This window comes from Gavia stellata, chromosome 1 (genome assembly GCF_030936135.1).
Source record: "Gavia stellata isolate bGavSte3 chromosome 1, bGavSte3.hap2, whole genome shotgun sequence".
In the NCBI taxonomy this organism is placed as follows: domain Eukaryota; kingdom Metazoa; phylum Chordata; class Aves; order Gaviiformes; family Gaviidae; genus Gavia; species Gavia stellata.
Window position 1 is genome coordinate 42,077,079 of NC_082594.1, and position 15,017 is coordinate 42,092,095.

Sequence of the window (15,017 nt, forward strand, 5' to 3'; positions counted from 1 at the left end):
TATAAAACACAGTAACTGCAATAGAGAATGACTTTGGGGACAGCATGAGAAGCAGAGTAACATCCCCTCACTACAGAGATAGTGGAAGATGGGACCTTGCTTCAGAGTAGGTATTCAACAGGATAATACTGAAGATGATACTTTGGGAAAAGAGTACAGAATATAGCTATGAATCAGACAAAAGACAGACCCAAAACAAATGCAACACCTGCAGTGTTTGACTTGTGAATAAGAATATGTTATGAAAAAGATGTGTTCTAGAGAAAGTTCACACTTTTCTTTCTCATTGTAGCTACCACAGGGTACGGCTAGATGTGTGATAAGAAAAAAAAGAGATGGTCTATTGGGTCAAGTTATTTGTTTGGATATCCCACTTGATTAGCATAGGTGCTGATGATTGTAATTTGAGTAAATCTCAAATGAACAAAAAGTTTAGTGAAACAAGGGTAAATACAGCATACTGTAGACTTGAATTTCTGTTGTGATCTCAGTCCTGCCTCAACACTGTAGACCTGTCCAAAAATTGCTCGGCTATGTCTGATCCTGCTTGGTCTCTCCAGACCTGATCCTGACCCTGGCATGCTGATGACTTCCCAGCTTGACCTTGGATGTTCCCCATCCCTACAGACTTGTCTGGGGATCTGGACTCTTGGTTGATCCTGTTTATCACCACAGACCTGTTCTGCTAGTCTAAAAACAGGCATTTCCAATTTTCAAACACAGAATCACATAGAGAATCACTAAGGTTGGAAAAGACCTGTAAGATCATCAAGTCCAACCATCAACCAACACCACCATGCCCATTAAACCGTGTCCCACAATGCCTCATCCACACGTTCCTTGAGCACCTCCAGTGATGGTGACTCCACCACCTCCTTGGGCAGCCTGTTCCAGTGTTTCACCACTCTCTCAGTAAAGAATTTTTTCCCAATATCCAGCCTAAAACTCTCCTGGCACAACTTGAGGCCATTTCCTCCTGTCCTGTTGCAAGTCACTTGGGAGAAGCGACCAACACCCACCTGTCTGCAACCTCCTTTCAGGTAGATGTAGAGAGAGCGATGAGGTCTCCCCTCAGCCTCCTCTTCTGCAGATTGAACAACCCCAGTTCCCTCAGCCGCTCCTCAGAAGACTTGTGCTCCAGACCCCTCACCAGCTTCATCGCCCTTCTCTGGACACGCTCCAGCACCTCTATGTCCTTCTTGTAGTGAGGGGCCCAAAACTGAACACAGGATTCGAGGTGCGGCCTCATCAGCGCCGAGTACAGGGGCACAATCACCTCCCTACTCCTGCTGGCCACACTATTTCTGATCCAGGCCAGGATGCTGTTGGCCTTCTTGGCCACCTGGGCACACTGCTGGCTCATCTTCAGCCGGCTGTCAATCAACACCCCCAGGTCCTTTTCTGCAGGACAGCTTTCCAGCCACTCGTCCCCAAGCCTGTAGCGTTGCCTGGGGTTGTTGTGACCCAAGTGCAGGACCCGGCTCTTGGCCTTGTTGAACCTCATACAATTGGCCTCAGCCCATCGATCCAGCCTGTCCAGATCCCTCTGCAGAGCCTTCCTACCCTCGAGCAGATCAACACCCCCGCCCAACTTGCTGTCATCTGCAAACTTGCTGAGGGAGCACTCAATCCCCTCCTCCAGATCATCGATAAATATATCTTGAACAAGACCAGACCCAAAACTGAAACCAGGGGGGGCTCCACTTGTGACCAGCCACCAACTGCATTTGACTCCATTCACCACGACTCTCTGGGCTCGGCCATCCAGCCAGTTTTTTACCCAGAGAAGAGTGCACCTGTCTAAGCCACGAGCTGCCAGCTTCTCCAGGAGAATACTGTGGGAGACAGTGTCAAAGGCTTTACTAAAGTCCAGGTAGACAACATCGACAGCCTTTCCCTCATCCACTCGGCGGGTGACCTGGTCATAGAAGGAGAGCACGTTGGTCAAGCAGGACCTGCCTTTCATGAACCTGTGGTCGCTGGGCCTGATCCCTTGGTTGTCCTGCACATGCCCCTTGAGCGCCCTCAAGATGAACCTGTCCATAATGTTCCCCGGCACCGAGGTCAGGCTGACAGGCCTGTATTTCCCCGGATACTCCTTCCAGCCCTTCTTGTAGATGGGCATCACGTTGGCAAGCCTCAAGTCATCAGGGACCTCTCCTGTTAACCAGGACTGTTGATAAGATTGCATGATAAGAGCAAAAAGATGTTGAGAATTCTGCTGCAGTGATAACCTGCCTGCAAATCTCTCAAGAAGTGATATTGAAGTGATAAGGATAAAGTAAAAGGCAAAAAAGGAAAGGAGAACCAAGTCTTAGCAACTTTAAAGTTGTGAATTGTCACGAAGGATGAGGAAAAGGCTGAGGTAGTTAATGCCTTCTTTGCCTCAGTCTTTGCCTCAGCCACACCAGGTATCCTCAGGGAATCCAGCTCCATGAGCTGGATGACAGGGATGGAGCGCAAAATAGGCTCCCCATGATCCAGGAGGAAGCAGTTAACGACCTGCTATGCCACCTGGACACTCATAAGTCTATGGGGACTGATGGCATCCACCCAAGGGTGCTGAGGGAGCTGGCGGAGGAGCTTGCCAAGCCGCTCTCCATCATTTATCAACAGTCCTGGTTAACAGGGGAGGTCCCGGACGACTGGAGGCTTGCCAACAGGACACCCATCTACAAGAAGGGCCGGAAGGAGGATCCGGGGAAATACAGGCCTGTTAGCCTGACCTCGGTGCCGGGGAAGGTTATGGAGAGGCTCATCTTGAGGGTGCTCACGGGACAAGTGCAGGATAACCAAGGGATCAGGCCCAGCCAGCACGGGTTCATGAAAGGCAGGTCCTGCTTGACCAACCTGATCTCCTTCTATGACCAGGTGACCTGCCTAGTGGATGAGGGGAAGGCTGTCGATGTTGTCTACCTGGACTTTAGTAAAGCCTTTGACACTGTTCCCCACAGTATTCTCCTGGAGAAGCTGGCGGCTCGTGGTTTAGACAGGTACACTCTTCGCTGGGTAAAAAACTTGCTGGATGGCCGAGCCCAGAGAATTGTGGTGAATGGGGTGAAATCCAGCTGGTGGCCGGTCACAAGCGGAGTCCCCCAGGGCTCAGTTTTGGGACCGGTCTTCTTTAATGTCTTTATTGATGATCTGCATGAGGGGATAGAGTGCACCCTCAGCAAGTTTGCAGATGACACCAAGTTGGGAGGGAGTGTTGATCTGCTTGAGGGTCGGAAGGCTCTGCAGAGGGACCTGGACAGGCTGGATCGATGGGCTGAGGCCAACCGGAAGAAGTTCAATAAGGCCAAGTGCCGGATTCTACACTTGGGTCACAACAACCCCAGGCAACGCTACAGGCTTGGGGACGAGTGGCTGGAAAGCTGCCCTGCAGAAAAGGACCTGGGGGTGTTGATTGACAGCCAGCTGAAGATGAGCCAGCTGTGTGCCCAGGTGGCCAAGAAGGCCAATGGCATCCTGGCCTGTATCAGAAATGGTGTGGCCAGCAGGACCAGGGAGGTGATCATGCCTCTGTACTCGCCTCTGGTGAGGCTGCACCTCGAATCCTGTGTTCAGTTTTGGGCCCCTCACTACAAGAAGGACATAGAGGTGTTGGAGCGTGTCCAGAGAAGGGCGACGAAGCTGGTGAGGGGTCTGGAACACAAGTCTTATTAGGAGCGGCTGAGGGAGCTGGGGTTGTTTAGCCTGGAGAAGAGGAGGCTGAGGGGAGACCTTATCGCTCTCTACAACTACCTGAAAGGAGGTTGCAGAGAGGTGGGTGTTGGTCTCTTCTCCCAAGTGACTAGTGACAGGACAGGAGGAAATGGCCTCAAGTTGCACCAGGGGAGGTTCAGGCTAGATATTAGGAAAAAGTTCTTTACTGAGAGAGTAGTGAAACATTGGAATAGGCTGCCCAGGGAGGTGGTAGAGTCACCCTCCCTGGAGGTATTCAAGGAGCGTGTGGATGTGGCCTTGTGGCATGTGGCTTGATGGGCATGGTGGTGTGTGGTGTTGGGTGGGTTGGTTTTTGGTGTGTTGTTGTTTTTTTGGTTTTGGGGTTTTTTTTTTTTTAGGTTGGACTTGATGATCTTACAGGTCTTTTCCAACCTTAGTGATTCTGTGATTCTGTGATTCTGTGAATATAGCTACAAAGGAAACTGAGCAACAGTTAGAGTCTTTGTCAGGGTATCAGGTGGCAGCAGTAACTGCCTTCTGTCTCCACGATGGCTTTCAATGAATGACCTGACTCAATCTCTCAGCCTTTTACTAACCTTGTGTCCATCAGCTGCAGAAATCCATATCTAGCTTTACAGTGAATTTGGCATTTTGGCTGAAATAAACTTTGGGTCCTCTTTACAGATGATATTAAAGAAAAATAATGCCACAGGCATCAGAATTACAAAAAGGGGGGGGTCATGCATGAGCTGTTTCTCCTTTATGGTCAAGCACAGTAGTAACAGCTGGAGGAATTAAACCTTGTGTATGCTTGAATGAGTCCATGCGCAATATAAATGAGTGATCAATGAGTTGAGCATGCTGCAAAAGAGCAATAGGATTGAAAAGCAGTAGGTACTAGTAAACACTGTAACATCTCAGTAGTCTTCTATGGAAAGCCTCGTTACCATCATGAAATACTGCAAGGAGCACAGAACAGGTAAACAGCTTTAATATCTGTTTTGATCATTCCTGCTGAACTAGCTTTTAGAGAAAGAATATGCAACATGTAGTAAAGCACTTTGAAATGACAGGGGACAGAGCTTATGAGAGCTCTGCCAAAGGGCTGTCACATTTGCTAGTAAAAAAAAGGCCAGATTACACTTCTAAAACTACTGTTCCAAGGACTCCTGGCCAACGGGTAAGGCTGACCTCTATGCTGCTATAAATAGCTTTTCACAGATAAGGTCGCTCAGTGTTTAACTGAGTGCTTTAGAGAAAGAAAGGGAAACTAAAGAGACATCAGAACTTATCCTAGAGCTTAAAGAGTACCCAGAAGAAACTGGTTTATGAGAGAAATTAATACCAGACCAGTTTCTTTTAATATTGGCATGATTTTGCTTTGGGGTTGTTGGGGGGGGGGGGGGGGGAGAATTGGTTAATCTTTTTTTTGTTGGTTTGGTTTCCCATTCTGGGAGACTACCTTAACGAACAGAATATAGCTATTAAATGTCTTCTAGTTGTACTCACAATTTTTGCAGGCATTCTAGTGAAACCCTGCTATTAGAAATATGTTTACTGCTCACATAGCAAACATTTGAGAGAGTAAATTATGAAGTTTTAATCTAAGATATTTACACCAGATACCTGATTTCACTTGCATTTATCCATTCATTGAACAAAATTTGTATGTCAAGAAAAATAATATTGTATTTGCATAAACAGTTCAAATGAACAATTTAAAATCCATGTTATTGAGAGAAAATATGTGGTGAATAGTCACAGGTAATGAATATAGTTGAGAAAGTATTAAGTTACTTGTGGGCACTTGACACACAGAAAAAAGGCTAAATGTTGTTAAATTATTCACTGTGAATCATTTGCTCTTCTACATTCCTCCAAGTCACTCTTATTTTGATCTGATCATATGGTGCCAACAGAGGCTACAGTGCCAAAGTAGTGTGTCATCCTTAAAAAAGAAGGGGTTTTTGTTATTATTGTCTCATTTTAGTGATAAACATAGAGGTAGCAGGGATGTCTACTGACAAACAGGAATTTTGCATTGTTCAGGGCACTGTCAGTAACAAGAGGCTATCTCTATTTAGCAATAATATGTAGAGACTGTACTTCATAAAAAAAAGAGCAAAAGATCTTTTTAATTTTGAAGGTCATCTTCTACCTAAATGCTTAATAGATGGGTGAAGAGAGAAGGTTTGAATATACGGTGACAAGGTAGGGAGAGAAAATACAGTTACTATATCATGAAACTTCGCAAGGTACAAAAAAAAAAGAAGAAAAAAAATCCAGAAAGGTCTTGTATGTTGGTATAGAACATTATAAGTTATAATAATCACTATTTCCTTGAATTCCTATTCCCCTCTAAAGTTTAGTACCTGCCCTGGTGGGATTAAACTTTGCCTCCATATCATTATGGAAAAGAAATCACTCAGTATTAATTAAGACTAAATTCAAAAGAAAAGGATACATGTTGAAAGGATAATTAGCTATTACCTATCCCAGGTACATTTTCCCCAGATACACAGGGGAATATGTACTCCTAAACTTCTCTTAGCTTGAATACGTTTCCTCACTGCCTGCTGTGAGTACATCTCTGGTGTTAATCAGTTTCAGTTCTAAATTCCCTCCAGTGTGCAGGTCCCCTGCCGCTCCAGATTGCATGAACGGTAATTCATGCTGAAGCTCACAATGCATCAAGCAGCTAACCTCCAAACATATCCAGAAAATTTTTTTAAAAGATGTGGTAGACAAGAGTGAAGCAGGTTTGTTTCCTCCCTTCGATATTATCCCAACCTCATGCATGCTCTAACTACACAACCCTAGGCATGCAATACACAGCCTCACTTTCATGCCGTAAAAAGATTACTTTGGTGAGCTGCAGCAGAGCCCTCAGATTATTCACTTTGTCCTGGAGAGAAAGAAAAAAAAAAAAAATAGATCATTACACCTTGCCTACATGAGTCTCAGAAAAGATCCAGCCCTGATTTCTATGTATTGTGGATATAGCCAGTCTGCTTTAGTGAACTAGTGCTCAGCAGTGTGGAGCACTATTCTCTACCTCTTGGTCTGTAGGCAAAGAGCAATCCCTGGGGTGGGTGATTTAGCAGTGTAGATACAACCTCTGGCATCCTTTCAGGGACATGTCCCTCTCTCTGTTACTGCTTCTCATAAGCAGGATGCAACATTGCTTGGTCTCATTGCTCCTGCTCAGCCTCTACTGTCTTTTAAACACCTTTTCCCACAAAAACATAACATTACATTCTGGATTTACAGTCAATCTTCAGAGACACATATAAATGTGTCATGGTCTGCTACTGGAAGACCAGATCACTTAAAAGAATAAATACTTGTACATGCTTCTCTGTTTTTGTTTTATCATGGCTGGTGAGCATCCTTAGGTTTTGGGAAAAAGCTTGTAAAAGAGCCCAAAACCCTTCTTTGTGTTTCTTCTGGCATACAATATTTCCTCCGGGTGATGAAATATCCTTGCATTTCTGCAGCTGACTTTCTCCTTTCAGTCTCTCTCACTCCAGTCATACAAGACTGTATGTGAACTGACTAACTCAGGAGAGATTCTCATGTACATAATGGAAAGAGACCTGAATGACCTTGTAACACTGATGAAAGTTAAATTGATGGCTAGAGAAAGCTCTTGTGCTCTTCATCAGGTCCCTGTCCTATGGATAACTGGTGGACAAGGACTATGAGGTTTATTATGGCGTGCACCCATCCTGGAGAGGAGTCTCAGCAAACCTTTCTGTTATAATTGTGAACCAACTTTTTCAGATACTTCTCAGACAAGATACCAAAGCCTTTACAGGGTAATCTGTTACCAAGTAATGATATCTTTCACAGTCAAACTTAAAAGAAAAATATTCTGGGTTGCATGCATCTATTTGTTGAACATTATCCCATTTAAATCATCAAAGTTTAATGACTCTTGTTGTCTGCTCTGTGATAAAAGCAAGAATTTCTCATAACACCACCTGTGGGGTTTAGCTCAATGCTGAGCTGAAAGTCAGCAGAAAAGACATGCAAGGCCCAGGTTCAAAGTGATGGTTGCAACCTGACACTTAGTACTAGCACTATGTACTAGCACTGAATATGAAACATAGCCCACAAACTGTAAATAGACTGACTTCTTAACATCGTCGTATATTCACTGGTAAAGCTATTTAATGTGCACGTAATGCTTTCTGTTGGAGCATATATGCTTTTATTTTGAAAATTGGCTGTATAAAATTAACTTCTGAAACTCAGGAATGGGTCACTCACTTCTGAACACTTTGAATTCTCTGAACATTTGTAGATGGATTTTTTTCTTTATAATTCTTATAAAAAATCTGTAACTAGCTATTATGTTCTAGTATTTGAAGTTTGGGGTTCAATCTGTCACCTGTTGAAGTAGGCAAGTATGTCTACGGTAACAAAAGGTATCTCATTAAGGAGATTAAATGAAAAATTAGAATAACCTTTAAAGCAAGAAAGACAAGTTTAACATCTTCCTTTCCCTCTGCTCCCCTTGACTATAATTCACGCTAATTTCCTTAAGGTACCAGTCAATATTTCATGAGAAGTGCCTTGACAGAGAGAAAGTTATCATGTATCAGGTAGCCTTCGTATTCTTGCTGTGGCACTTCCTTTTCACCCACTCTCTGCTATGTATGGCTCAATTATAATTTCTGAGACTAAACTGTATCAGGAGATGGCAAACTAAAAACAACTTTCATTTGTAATTTCTGTAAGACAAAATGTCTTCTGAAAACTGTAAGTGGAAGTGTGTGCTGCTGAGAAGATTTGCCCTCTATTTAAAGAGCATGGCAAGTGTCCTCTCAGGAGCTAGGTCAGACAATCACTCGAATAAATGGAAATGTTATTTTTTATTTAACCAATTACATGTTCAGAGTTCAGCAATGAAATGCAGAGCAGCACGGTTCTGTGTCTGTAAAAATGCTTTTTAATCACCACCAATAGCCAGCTATCTCCTCGTCCTTCTTCAGACATGGAATTTCACATTCCTCAGTATCAGTGCCAGATTCTCTTCTCAGATTCAGCTCTAGTTCAAGCACTTCATCAAAGCTTCAACCCTTTGAATTTACAGTTTTCTTCAGAAGCATGGTGCAGGTGCAATGATAGGACTGAAAACTTGGACAAAGCTATTTTCTGAGTATTAGAGACAAAATGTATAAACTTTAGAAATCATCTTACATGCTATCATCTGGAGGTCAAGTAGTAGGGTCATAGGATGGAAAAAGACCTGGAAATAATCCAGTTCAAACCCTATGAATTGTAGTTGATTCTCCCATACAGAGTCTATAGAACATCTACTTTATATGACCTTGTATATCACAGACCACATAGCACTTTCTAGCATCCTGTTACGAAGTGAAATTTTACAGTAAAAGATCAAAACTCTCAACCATACAGTACTTCAGAAAGAAAGCAGAATCTCTATCTGTGTCCAAGATTCCTGCAGTCAGAAGAAATTTGAGAGGCAGAATTTTCACCATGGGCTTTTACCCACATATAACCCGCATGTAGCACTTCCATTACACAAGCTCGTCAGCTTACACTTTTCTTAAAGTGGCTTGTTATTTAGATGCTATACCAGGAAAGCACTTCCTTTGGATAGGGAAAGAAGTCCCCTTCATAGGAAAAATGCTTAATGCCTTCCAGATGTGTAAGAAAAGTGAAAAACGATAGCTCATTTGAGTCAGGGTTTACGGCCTAGTGAGATTATTAGTTCTCTGAATGAAGAGTTGTCTGCCCTGCATTTCTTCAGTTTCATTTAATGTACAGACAAAAAAAAAACATAGACTAAAATGAAATGTATTAGGCTGCTCATGCCAAATAGCAAAAGGAGAGGGATTTAATAATCTTTTTAATGTCTATCAAATATACGCTATTTTAAAGAATCACGGTTTCTTGTGCTGTATTTACTATTGTCCTATCTGATATTCAGTGCCAGTTGATTTGTTTGCAGGAGAGGATTTTAAAGCAAAAGTAGAGCTAATTTGCTGCATCAGCTTAACAAATAAAATCTGTGCGCTGTGGATAGCAATCATTAAAATGATCTGTCATTAAAAATCGATCTGAGATGGGTTGTCTTTGTTAGTCTTTTCATAGGAGATAGTAATTAGAATTGCTTGAAGAACGATGAGTGATACTATGGAACGAAATATGCCATAGTGATTTAGGAAACCATTGAAGAACACAGGGGCAATTGTTTTTTCTATTTTTCACACTTGTATGCAGTGCATCCCCTTAACTGAAAATATGATTGCCATGAGCTGATTACCAAGGAAGCTTACATATCACTCACTTGGTGTATAAATGACTAAACTACAAGAGTCAAAAGTTTATTGAATTAGAAGGGTAATTGTAAACAGGACTTCAAATCTCTGCACAAAGTTCTTCCATGGCACAAGGAACTTGCAGACTGAATCAGCTGGTTAGTACTGATTGCTCCAGCAGTCGATTAAGTGTAGACACTTCATAGAATCACAGAATCACACAGAATCACTATGGTTGGAAATCACCTGTAAGATCATCAAGTCCAACCATCATCAACCAACGCCACCATGCCCATTAAACCATGTCCCACAATACCTCGTCCACACGTTCCTTGAACACCTCCACTGAGAGTGACTCTACCATCTCCCTGGGCAGCTTATTCCACTGCTTCACCACTCTCTCAGAAAAGGAATTTTTCCTAATATCCAGCCTAAACCTCCCCTGGCGCAACTTGAGGCCATTTCCTCTTGTCCTGTCGCTAGTCACTTGGGAGAAGAGACCAGCACACACCTCTCTGTAACCCCCTTTCAGGTAATTGTAGAGAGCGAGAACGTCTCCCCTCAGCCTCCTCTTCTCCAGACTGAACAACCCCAGTTCCCTCAGCCACTCCTCATAAGACTTGTGCTTCAGACCCCTCACCAGCTTCATCGCCCTTCTCTGGACACCCTCCAGCACCTCAGTGTCCTTCTTGTAGTGAGGGGCCCAAAACTGAACACAGGATTTGAGGTGCAGCATCACCAGCGCCGAGTACAGGGGCACGATCACTTCCCTACTCCTGCTGGCCACACTGTTTCTCATACAAGCCAGGATACCATTGGTCTTTTTGGCCTCCTGGGCACACTGCTGGCTCATCTTCAGCTGGCTGTCAACCAACACCTCCAGGTCCTTTTCTGCAGGGCAGCTTTCCAGCCACTCGTCCCCAAGCCTGTAGCGTGCAGGACCCGGCACTTGGCCTTGTTGAACCTCATACAATTGGCGTCGGCCCATCCATCCAGCCTGTCCAGATCCCTCTGCAGAGCCTTCCTACCCTCGAGCAGATCAACACTCCCGCCCAACTTGGTGTCATCTGCAAACTTGCTGAGGGTGCACTCGATCCCCTCATGCAGATCATCGATAAATATATCTTGAACAAGACCAGACCCAAAACTGAGCCCTGGGGACTCCACTTTTGACCGGCTGCCAACTGAATTTGACTCCATTCACCACGGCTCTCTGGGCTCGGCCGTCCAGCCAGTTTTTTACCCAGAGAAGAGTGCACCTGTCTAAGCCACGAGCCACCAGCTTCTCCAGGAGAATACTGTGGGAGACAGTGTCGAAGGCTTTGCTGAAGTCCAGGTACACATCAACAGCCTTTCCCTCATCCACTCGGCGGGTGACCTGGTCATAGAAGGAGAGCACGTTGGTCAAGCAGGACCTGCCTTTCATGAACCTGTGGTGGCTGGGCCTGATCCCTTGGTTGTCCTGCACGTGTCCCGTGAGCGCCCTCAAGATGAACCTCTCCATAATCTTCCCCGGCACCGAGGTCAGGCTGACAGGCCTGTATTTCCCTGGATACTCCTTCCAGCCCTTCTTGTAGATGGGCGTCACGTTGGCAAGCCTCCAGTCATCTGGGACCTCCCCTGTTAACCAGGACTGTTGATAAATGATGAAGAGTGTCTTGGCAAGCTCCTCCACCAGCTCCCTCAGCACCCTTGGGTGGATGCCATCAGGCCCCGTAGACTTGTGAATGTCCAGGTGGCATAGCAGGTCGTTAACTGCTTATAACTATATTCAAATATTGATACAGCATCACTTGCACATGAAGAGGAAGAGTAAATTCGTAGAATTTGCTCAAAGCACCTCAGACTTCCCAAAAACCTGTAATTACAGGAGCCTTTCTAGACCTCAAGATTTGTATCTTCACAAGAAAAATAACATCTTAAATTGTTTTAAGGACTCCTTGCATATGATGCATAAAATAATATCAGTTCTGGTTAGAACACAACTATAAATACAGGGGAGAACTGCGAACTTATCCATGTAAAACTGGATTCATGCATTAGAGCTATTAGATTTTTCATGGCTTTTTCAAACATTAGAACTCTCATTAAAGTATCCTTGACTTAATTCTGTTTAAAAAAAAAAAGTTGCAATTGACACTCTAATGCTGCCTTACTTAATCTTCATGTATAATTTATTCATCATACACTGCCATTGCTAAATCATTTAAGAATAAATTTTCATTGTAAGAGGAGCTTCACTGTAGTTAGATCATTATGTATTTCCAAGAAAATATATTACTCTAGAGAGAAGAAAATATTTTTAGCTTTCTTCAATTTTTTTCCAGTGATCTCTTTTTATCTCTCCTGTGTTTATCCTTCATCTTTAAAGCTCTCATTCAGAAAAAGCTTGGCAATTGCTAAGTTTACTATATACTTAAAGTCGATGAGACTGAAAAACTTGTTTTTAGAATATGGTTAATTATTTTGCTAGATAGTGAATATTTTCACAACTTAAGGACCCAAGAGAACTGTCTATGCTTGCTCTCCTTGGTGTAAAAGTCACTCATTATACCTTTATTATTTCTCTGTTACACTATAACTGTACTGCAACTGCAATGTAGGTTGCAGACCTATACTAACTGTTTTCCAGGCAATGCAATTTAAAAAAAAAAAAAAATCACATGGCTAGCAAACCCACCTGTTAAGCTTATGTTTACAAAATAATAGAATCATAGAATGGTTTGGGTTGGAAGGGACCTTAAAGATCATCTAGTTCCTACCCCCCTGCCATGGGCAGGGACACCTTCCACTAGACCAGGCTGCTCAAAGCTCCGTCCAACCTGTCCTTGAACACATCCATGGATGGGGCATCCACAACTTCTCTGGGCAGCCTATTCCAGTGCCTCACCACCCTCATGGTGAAGAATTTCTTCCTAATATCGAATCTAAGTCTGCCCTTTTTCAGTTTAAAGCCATTACCCCTTGTCCTATCACTACCTGCCCTTGTAAAATGTCCCTCTCCAGCTTTCTTGTAGGCCCCCTTCAGGTACTGGAAGGCTGCTATCAGGTCTCCCTGGAGCCTTCTCTTCTCCACGCTGAACAACTCCAGCTCTCTCAGCCTGTCCTCATAGGAGAGGTGCTCTGGCCCTCTGATCATCTTCGTGGCCCTCCTCTGGACTGGGTCCAATAGGTCCATGTCCTTCTTATGCTGGGGGCCCCAGAGCTGGATGCAGTACTCAAGTCTGTGCATGTGGATGGCAATACTCTTACCTAATCTAAGTCACCAAGGAAGTTGTGTATTTAGTTTAAGCTTGACAGCTTGGTGGAATTCAGTTCCCAAAACATTTAATCTAGTGTCATTTTAAATATCTTGGTATACCTGGTGTCGCTTTCAGCAACAGTTCCAAAGGCGTCTCCAAAGGGGTCTCTTTTTCTCATGTTTGCCAAGCCCATCTTGATATCTCAGGTATCCTAGAACACTTGAAACAGAGCAGAATTACTATTTTGAGGCAACTGAACTTCATCTTTGACTCTTCAGCGGGGGTTTATTATTACCTTCTGGAGGTGCTCTCTTTTTTCATAGGATGAATAGAGTTTCGGACAACTAGTTTGGACATGGTGACTAAATTTTAGGTGACTGAAGTCAGGTGAAATAGTTTATTTTCCATGTCTTTCATATTAGCTGGATTAATCAGTCTCTGCTCTGTGACATAATTATATGTTCTATGAATAATACTGAAAAGTGTATGAAATACAGTACATTAAAACCTATGGTAAGGCATATAAAATATTAATATGAAGAATAGTGTGTATAATATTATAACCTTTGATCTGTATGCAAGTTGGAGGGCAATTTAGGTCTTCAACTTGTAATGGATATGTTTTGTTGCCCAGTTTACAGGCTTACAATATGGCACTTTCTCTAAATCTATGTTTCTTAGCTTCCTCCAAGTAAAGTGTGAAAAATGAAAGCATAAGATTTACATTAGAGAGTATATCAACTACCTGTGATAATAAAGATAAGCCTATGTATTTTTTATATAGATATGTGTTCTAAGAACTTTACAGAGAATACTTCATAAGCTAGGGAAAGAGGGATGGAACAGCATAAAAGTATGATTTATTTTTCCTTAAATTTGTAATATTTTTTCAGTACTTTATGGTACCTATATTTTAACATTATGTTTTTGCAGTTGTGTTTTATTACTTAGTAGATGATCATGACCTAAAAGTCTAGGTCAGTACATGGTATTTGAACTATACCTGAAAGTTAGATGATGATGATCAAGAGTAGGAAAAAGAAATAAGTGAGGTGCTGGTACTTTACATGCAAATGCTAAAGTTTCTGATTTTTAGGTTTTATTCATCTTCCTTTAGAATACTACAATTTCCTGGCTTTCAAATTTCTAATTTCTTGCAGAATGTTCTAATAAAGTTTTTTCCTAAACTAATGGAGAGACATATATGAAAACTGGTGTCAATGACTTTTAAGGGAATTTGGTTATTTTTAGTAAGAGAAAACTTAATCTAATATTTCTATTTATTCCTAATTCTGTCTTTTAAAGTATTCTCAGGCTGGAAGATGCTCCAAATGTCTGCTTTTGCTGAGTACCTGCTAAAAAAAAGCTCTGACAGCAGCCCAGCTCCTGAGAACCTTTTAAGCTCTGCTTCTTCCCTAGCCCTGGTAGTTCTGTCTAGTCCTGTAAAGCTCATAAACTCCTCACTCCTCAGTGAAGAGAGGAGAGTAAACCACATTTGCTGTTTTTACAACATGCTGTTTTGGGGATATGCTGTTCTAAAATACATTAGGATAATGTAACAAATGCAAATTACCACTGATTTCACAGCCTCTCAAATCTCACAAATGTGTTGTCCAATTACACTCAAACTTTCTAGGGGGGAAAAAAAAAATCACCTCCTTTTAGGACACCACACAACAGAAATTTCTAATAGAACAGTCTGATATCAAAATTAGATGGAAGGGCATAATTGAGCTTATAATGGAAGGTACTTACCACCTTAGCCATGGAATGACTAGCACAGCTCCATAATACCGTCTGTTTCAGAAAATCAGAAAGC